At 43.6% G+C, this 7,500-nt stretch overlaps 1 protein-coding gene across 1 annotated transcript in view; it reads left to right on the top strand.

The window, feature by feature from the left end:
- Positions 1 to 7,500, top strand: part of dlgap4b (discs, large homolog-associated protein 4b) — a gene marked incomplete at its 5' end in the record, with an annotated part of 98,935 nt that overhangs the window by 84,625 nt on the left and 6,810 nt on the right.

Genomic DNA, 7,500 nt, shown 5'->3' with positions numbered 1-7,500 from the left:
ATATATATATATTTTTTTTATATTAAAATATATTTTGTTTTTAAGAATTGTAAAGGATCACAAGTGTGTTTTTGATTTGTTGTAAACAAAGACAGAAAATAAACTTCATTCATTCAATTAATAAACTGTATGCCTCACTGAGAGAGACTGGGATCATTCTTTTGTGCAAGGCAACATCAGGCTTGACTTAAAACATTACTTTCCTAACTTAGTGAAACTAAATGTAACAAATTAACACATAGATATAAATGTACTGAATGGTTATCTTATTTTATTTATGAAAAAAAAAAAAATACAATAATAAAAATCCGATATATATATATTTTTTTACCAATACCCGATCCAGCTATTTTACTGATATCGGCGGCCGATACCAATATTGGATCGGTGCATCCCTATCACTACCATTAAAGTTGAACCTAGAACCTGCAAGAAATGGTAATGTTATGATACCGATATTTTAAAAGATGTTCAGCCCAATATATCGCTCAACCACTAATGTAACAGGCTTCAGTGTGAATGTATTACACCAGCTGGCAGCTGCTCACATTGGCTCTTGGAGTTTGTGTTCATCACAGGCACGCAGGCTTTCTTCCAACTTGATTTATCCATTATTGCCACTAGTTAAAGTTCTAGGGGGGAAATGAATCCAGGACACACACACATACGCAAAGTTATGAGGTGAGTCAACAGTACTTAGTTTGTATATGTGTTAGAAGTGTGATTTCCAGACTGTTTGAAGGAAAACACAAGTTAGCAAGTGACATCACTACTGATTAGCTTGTCACTGCGGTGGGACAACCAATGAATGACTTCTCAGATAGGAGATAAGTAGCCTACTAAACACTAGACATGGTGGACCAAAGTGAAACATTACTTTAAAGTACGCACTTTGAAAGATTGGAAAACACTTTGTGAGTTGAACATGGACAGTAAATGGACAGTTGAATCGCGGATATGATATACCATAGAATGATAGGACGAGCATGGGACGCAGCCCCAACGTTCTCACTGAAGAGGTTCAACAATGGTCGTTTTTTCCATAACATTTCGGCCATTTTGAAAGCATTCTGAACAAATGTGGGCAGGGCGAAACGATACACTTGTTCTAGTTTTCAAATTATTCTATGCAGATGACGCTGCTGCCTCTTACAGTGCGATTTGTCCCCCTAGTTGTGGAAAACCTGACCCTGAAACCTGAGCACCGCGTTCCACCGCCGCCACAGATCCTTCTCGTTGGTGCAGATTTTTTCAAATTTGCTGTGAACATTCATTGATTGATTGATTGCAAGAACCCTATTGCTTTTGGTGACCCAATGGCCTTTCCTCTAACACCACCATCGGGCCAAACTTTACATATTCAAATGATCACATCTCCTAACCCCGTTGGCCGTACAGTCCCTGAAATGATATTCAGAGATGCAAATCGATGGCTGAAACGCAAAACCTCCTATCTGCTCAATTTCGGATTTTCTGATTTCTCTTTGGATGATGAGAAACCTCCTATCTGCACCTAGTCAGTCTGTCCGCAAGATATTTTCCAAATGCCAAAAGCAGTGTATTGTATATTGGGTATCCTTAAAGAAATAGTTTTCTCAAAAAAGTAAAATATTCAGATAGGAGGTTTTTTGCGTTTCAGCCATCGAAATGTAACATAATGACCTATGAAGTCTGCCATATTCGATGTTCCAACATTTCTTTTCCCCCTGCTCCTCTTGGGCTGTTCACCGGTTTCTCGTGAAAGGTTCTGTGTGGCGTCGAGGGATCAAAATCTCAAACGTATCATTTAGAAATACGAAATGTCTGAAAAAGGCATGATAGACAGACAGGAAGTGACATGTTTGCTTCACAAATATCATGTATTTCCTACTGTATCATGGATGCCTGTGAAGTTTTGCATCATTTGGCCTCGCGGTGGCGCTATTCTCAAAAAGAAACATGAACTACTCCCCAATGGCTTGCCTTGTCCTATCATGATGAAATGTGAAATGTGTCGTTGCTTTGTGACATCCTACTGATGGTATCAATGTGTTATTATTAGGGATGCTCGATATTGGCTTTTTTACCGATACCGATATTGTCCAACTCTTAATTTCCGATACCGATATCAACCGATATCAACCGATACCGATATATGCAGGGTTTCCCCCCCAAAAAAACGGAATAATTTCAGGTAATTAACATTACATATCTCTTGTTGTGGAATTAACACAACATTATGCATACTTTTGACAATAAATAAAATCAGAATTTGTTCTTACTTGCTTGCCTGGGTAAATAAAGGTTATAGAAATGTAAATTTTTTTTTTTTTTAAATAAAGAAATATCGGACATCCCTAGTTATTAGGGCCACAGTCAAGGGGACGGGCCCCATTTCCAGATGTACCCTTTGCCATCAGCATGTGTAGTTCTATTATATACTCGTGCTTTTACCCCCCCTCCCCTGCTTGTTAGACTGATGTAGTCCTGTTGGAAGAGTCTGTATCACATCATTATTCTGGTGCTGATACAGTGGAGATGAGCACCGCAGCAGCAGTCAGTGTGACGAACCTGACCTCAAGCTGACATTCTGCTAACGACAGCAGCACTGTGGTGGTTTCCCTCTGAGCACTGACTTTCCGGCACCATTATTGTCCAAATGTATCCTCGTCTCTCTGTCTCGCTCAAGCCCTCAGTTCAGTCGTAGTGGTCGATGTAGCGTGTCTAATGTGCTGCTTATGAGTGATGGTCATGGAAGTACCTTGTCATAATGATCAGGGTGGATATGGGTGTGGGGAGGAGCAGCAGACTGGAGACTTCAGGCAGATAGAAAATGAGGCCTAATAAAGTTTAATAAAGCTTGATGCGGGTAGATAAACAGATATCCTTCATGTAATGATCTACAGAAGAATCCCAGGTTTACGCTGAAAGGTATATTTTCTGCAACAGTGGTGGACTTTGCAGAGTCCACAGTGTTGCAGAGTCCACAGTGTTGCACAGTGTTGCAGAGTCCACAGTGTTGCAGAGTCCACAGTGTTGCAGAGTGTTGCAGAGTCCACAGTGTTGCAGAGTCCACAGTGTTGCAGAGTGTTGCAGAGTCCACAGTGTTGCAGAGTCCACAGTGTTGCAGAGTCCACAGTGTTGCACAGTGTTGCAGAGTCCACAGTGTTGCAGAGTCCACAGTGTTGCAGAGTCCACAGTGTTGCAGAGTGTTGCAGAGTGTTGCAGAGTCCACAGTGTTGCAGAGTCCACAGTGTTGCAGAGTCCACAGTGTTGCACAGTGTTGCAGAGTCCACAGTGTTGCAGAGTCCACAGTGTTGCAGAGTCCACAGTGTTGCACAGTGTTGCAGAGTCCACAGTGTTGCACAGTGTTGCAGAGTCCACAGTGTTGCACAGTGTTGCAGAGTCCACAGTGTTGCAGAGTCCACAGTGTTGCAGAGTCCACAGCGTTGCACAGTGTTGCAGAGTCCACAGTGTTGCACAGTGTTGCAGAGTCCACAGTGTTGCAGAGTCCACAGTGTTGCACAGTGTTGCAGAGTCCACAGTGTTGCAGAGTCCACAGTGTTGCACAGTGTTGCAGAGTCCACAGCGTTGCACAGTGTTGCAGAGTCCACAGTGTTGCAGAGTCCACAGCGTTGCACAGTGTTGCAGAGTCCACAGTGTTGCAGAGTCCACAGCGTTGCACAGTGTTGCAGAGTCCACAGTGTTGCACAGTGTTGCAGAGTCCACAGTGTTGCAGAGTCCACAGTGTTGCAGAGTCCACAGTGTTGCAGAGTCCACAGTGTTGCACAGTGTTGCAGAGTCCACAGTGTTGCACAGTGTTGCAGAGTCCACAGTGTTGCAGAGTCCACAGTGTTGCAGAGTCCACAGTGTTGCAAAGTCCACAGCGTTGCACAGTGTTGCAGAGTCCACAGTGTTGCACAGTGTTGCAGAGTCCACAGTGTTGCAGAGTCCACAGTGTTGCAGAGTCCACAGTGTTGCAGAGTCCACAGCGTTGCACAGTGTTGCAGAGTCCACAGTGTTGCAGAGTCCACAGTGTTGCAGAGTCCACAGTGTTGCAGAGTCCACAGTGTTGCAGAGTCCACAGTGTTGCAAAGTCCACAGCGTTGCACAGTGTTGCAGAGTCCACAGTGTTGCACAGTGTTGCAGAGTCCACAGTGTTGCAGAGTCCACAGTGTTGCAGAGTCCACAGTGTTGCAGAGTCCACAGCGTTGCACAGTGTTGCAGAGTCCACAGTGTTGCAGAGTCCACAGTGTTGCAGAGTCCACAGTGTTGCAGAGTCCACAGCGTTGCACAGTGTTGCAGAGTCCACAGTGTTGCAGAGTCCACAGCGTTGCACAGTGTTGCAGAGTCCACAGTGTTGCAGAGTCCACAGTGTTGCAGAGTCCACAGTGTTGCACAGTGTTGCAGAGTCCACAGCGTTGCACAGTGTTGCAGAGTCCACAGTGTTGCAGAGTCCACAGTGTTGCACAGTGTTGCAGAGTCCACAGTGTTGCAGAGTCCACAGCGTTGCACAGTGTTGCAGAGTCCACAGTGTTGCAGTGTCCACAGCGTTGCACAGCGTTGCAGAGTCCACAGCGTTGCACAGCGTTGCAGAGTCCACAGCGTTGCACAGCGTTGCAGAGTCCACAGCGTTGCACAGCGTTGCAGAGTCCACAGCGTTGCACAGCGTTGCAGAGTTCACAGCGTTGCACAGCGTTGCAGAGTCCACAGCGTTGCAGAGTCCACAGCGTTGCACAGCGTTGCAGAGAGTCCACAGTGTTGCAGAGTCCACAGCGTTGCACAGCGTTGCAGAGAGTCCACAGTGTTGCAGAGTCCACAGTGTTGCACAGTGTTGCAGAGTCCACAGCGTTGCACAGCGTTGCAGAGAGTCCACAGTGTTGCACAGCGTTGCAGAGAGTCCACAGCGTTGCAGAGAGTCCACAGCGTTGCACAGCGTTGCAGAGAGTCCACAGCGTTGCAGAGCGTTGCAGAGTCCACAGCGTTGCACAGTGTTGCAGAGTCCACAGTGTTGCAGAGTCCACAGCGTTGCAGAGAGTCCACAGTGATATTATAGTCCTTGAGAGACGTCAGATAGGAGAGGAGCTGCTGACCACCAGTGATTATCAGGTGAGGAACATCATACACTGAGCGTGACAGGTTTAGAATACTGCAGGGCTGAATCCCCTCAACAAATTCAGTTTTATGGCTGTATATGGAATACATGCAATGTGTGGAATATCAGCCATTCTAGCACTAGGTGTATCAGGAACTTAGTTAGTCAGGATGGTAGTGGCTAGAAGGCATCCACGTTACAGCCGGCTGCCTCTGACGCTCTCCCCGCAACGCCGACCCATGGAGAGGATAGACGTTTATGATGTCACAGCAGCCTTATGAAAGTCTGCTCCTCCTATTGATTAATATTTGTAATGAGGTGAACGTCTTACTACTAATCATTCTCCACGACGACGCAAAATTGTCCTCAAAGTTGTCAGCTGACCCTCAGCTGCAGGCAGACCTCAGCTGGTAACATAATTTCTCTTCAAGCTTTATTGAACACAGACAAAAAGACATTTGTTCCCCCATCTCATGACGTTGACAGGTGAATTAGCATGATAAAACACGGGCCCGAGAGAGAAGCCGAGAGAGAGCCCAGACTCGAGTCAATCCACCGCAGCTGGTGAAGACGCTGAGTTTGCCGAAGGGACAGACGACAGACCCCGCCGCTAGACGACACAAGGCCTGCGACACAGTGACACCGTGTCAGAGGAAGAAAGAGAGCTTGGAGCAGGACGTGTTTTGCATCCATCAATCTGTCCATCTGTCCCGGCTTTGCATAGATAAAGGACACGTGCAAAACATGCAGACAAGCTAAATGACATTTCTGTGTCAAAATAAAAGTGTACGTTACTCGCCTACTTCATAGGTTCATGTGCTCTTCTTCTCAGTTTCACATTCAGAGGAGAATGTTAATATTCAGCTTGCCAGCCTGTTGGGATCTTCCTCTTCAGTGGAAATGATATGTTAAGAAGGCAACATTGGTTTTCCCACACGTAGATTCACATTTAGCCAGTTTGCAGTATAATGTATACAGCGTTTATATGATTCATGAACTTCATGTCTTGTGTTTCTGTGGTGTGGGGGGCGCAGAGCTCGACTTAAGCAGTGACACAGCTCCCTCTAGTGGTAAATATGGGGAAGAACACATAGGTTGCTGTTGAGGATTATATAGGCTGTTTTAAATCTTTAACCTGCCTATTTGAATGCAGGCTCTAAGATGAAGTCAAATTCATCATAACTCTCAGACGTCCTCAGCCTCCTGGGACACTCTCTGTTATCTATAACATTGGCTCTCAAACCATTTCATGTCAAGGATCCCAATCTGATATACAGCTGTGTTCCCTGTGAGAAGATAGTTGTTCTTAGATGATTCAGTTCAGAATTCCATAACTGTCTATACTATAGGTGAGGAGATAACAGAGGAGAGAGTGAGACCTGTGGTCAGAATAGTCACTCGTACACGTTGTGAATAGAACATTAGTGACATCTCCCATTCTGCTGGGGAACTACAGACCCAACTTAAGATAAGTTTAAAGTTTTCAAGTTTGTTTATTATTTGTCACAACAAAATACAGAATACTTTATAATGAAATGTTTGTTTCTGTATGAGCCCCTGAGAGTGTGCTACATACAGTAAAAAGAAAGCAAGTAAAAAAATATATATATTTTTTAAAAGTAATTAAGAAGTAAGTAAAGTCAATATACATATATACAATATACAATACAGAGTAAAATGAGTAACAGTGAGGTAGAATGCAGAGATAAGATAAGATATTCCTTTATTGATCCCCTTCATCCAATTCAAGCAGCATAGCAGCATGGGGGAGGGGGGAGGGGAGGTACAGGTACATGGTAACAGTAGAAGACATGATACAGGTAATTAAATTATAGTACAGTATAAAAGTAAAAATAGGCAGTGTAAACAATATAACAGTATAATTAACTCTGAGTATACGCATTATACTCAGAGTTAATTATACTGTTATATTGTTATATTATATCATCATAATTTATTTATTTGTACATGGAATTACCACAGTCCAACAGTCCATATTCATATAATTCACCAAATCCCATGGCCGAAAGGAACAGGAAGAAGAAAAAATCTTATATATACCTGCCCCTACACACACAACACACCGATAGACTTATTGTGTAAAACCAAACAGAATATACCCATTTTGCAAAAAATGGAAACATCAACACAACCAAATTAAATCAACATAAATAAACCCATTTTGTGTATCTATCAGTCAAACTACATATTTAGGTTCATTCATTTACACACACACACACACACACACACACACACACCACACACACACACACCACACACACACACACACACACACACACACACACACACACACACACTTATATAATGTATTATACTTCTATATACTATCTAATTTCTATTTTATTATAATATAACTAAATCATACTATTTATTCTACACCATATTGGTACAGTATTATACAATAT

The sequence above is a fragment of the Notolepis coatsorum genome (assembly GCF_963971535.1).
Source record: "Notolepis coatsorum genome assembly, chromosome: 6".
NCBI classification, from domain to species: domain Eukaryota; kingdom Metazoa; phylum Chordata; class Actinopteri; order Aulopiformes; family Paralepididae; genus Notolepis; species Notolepis coatsorum.
This window is presented reverse-complemented; position numbering and strand designations above follow the sequence as displayed.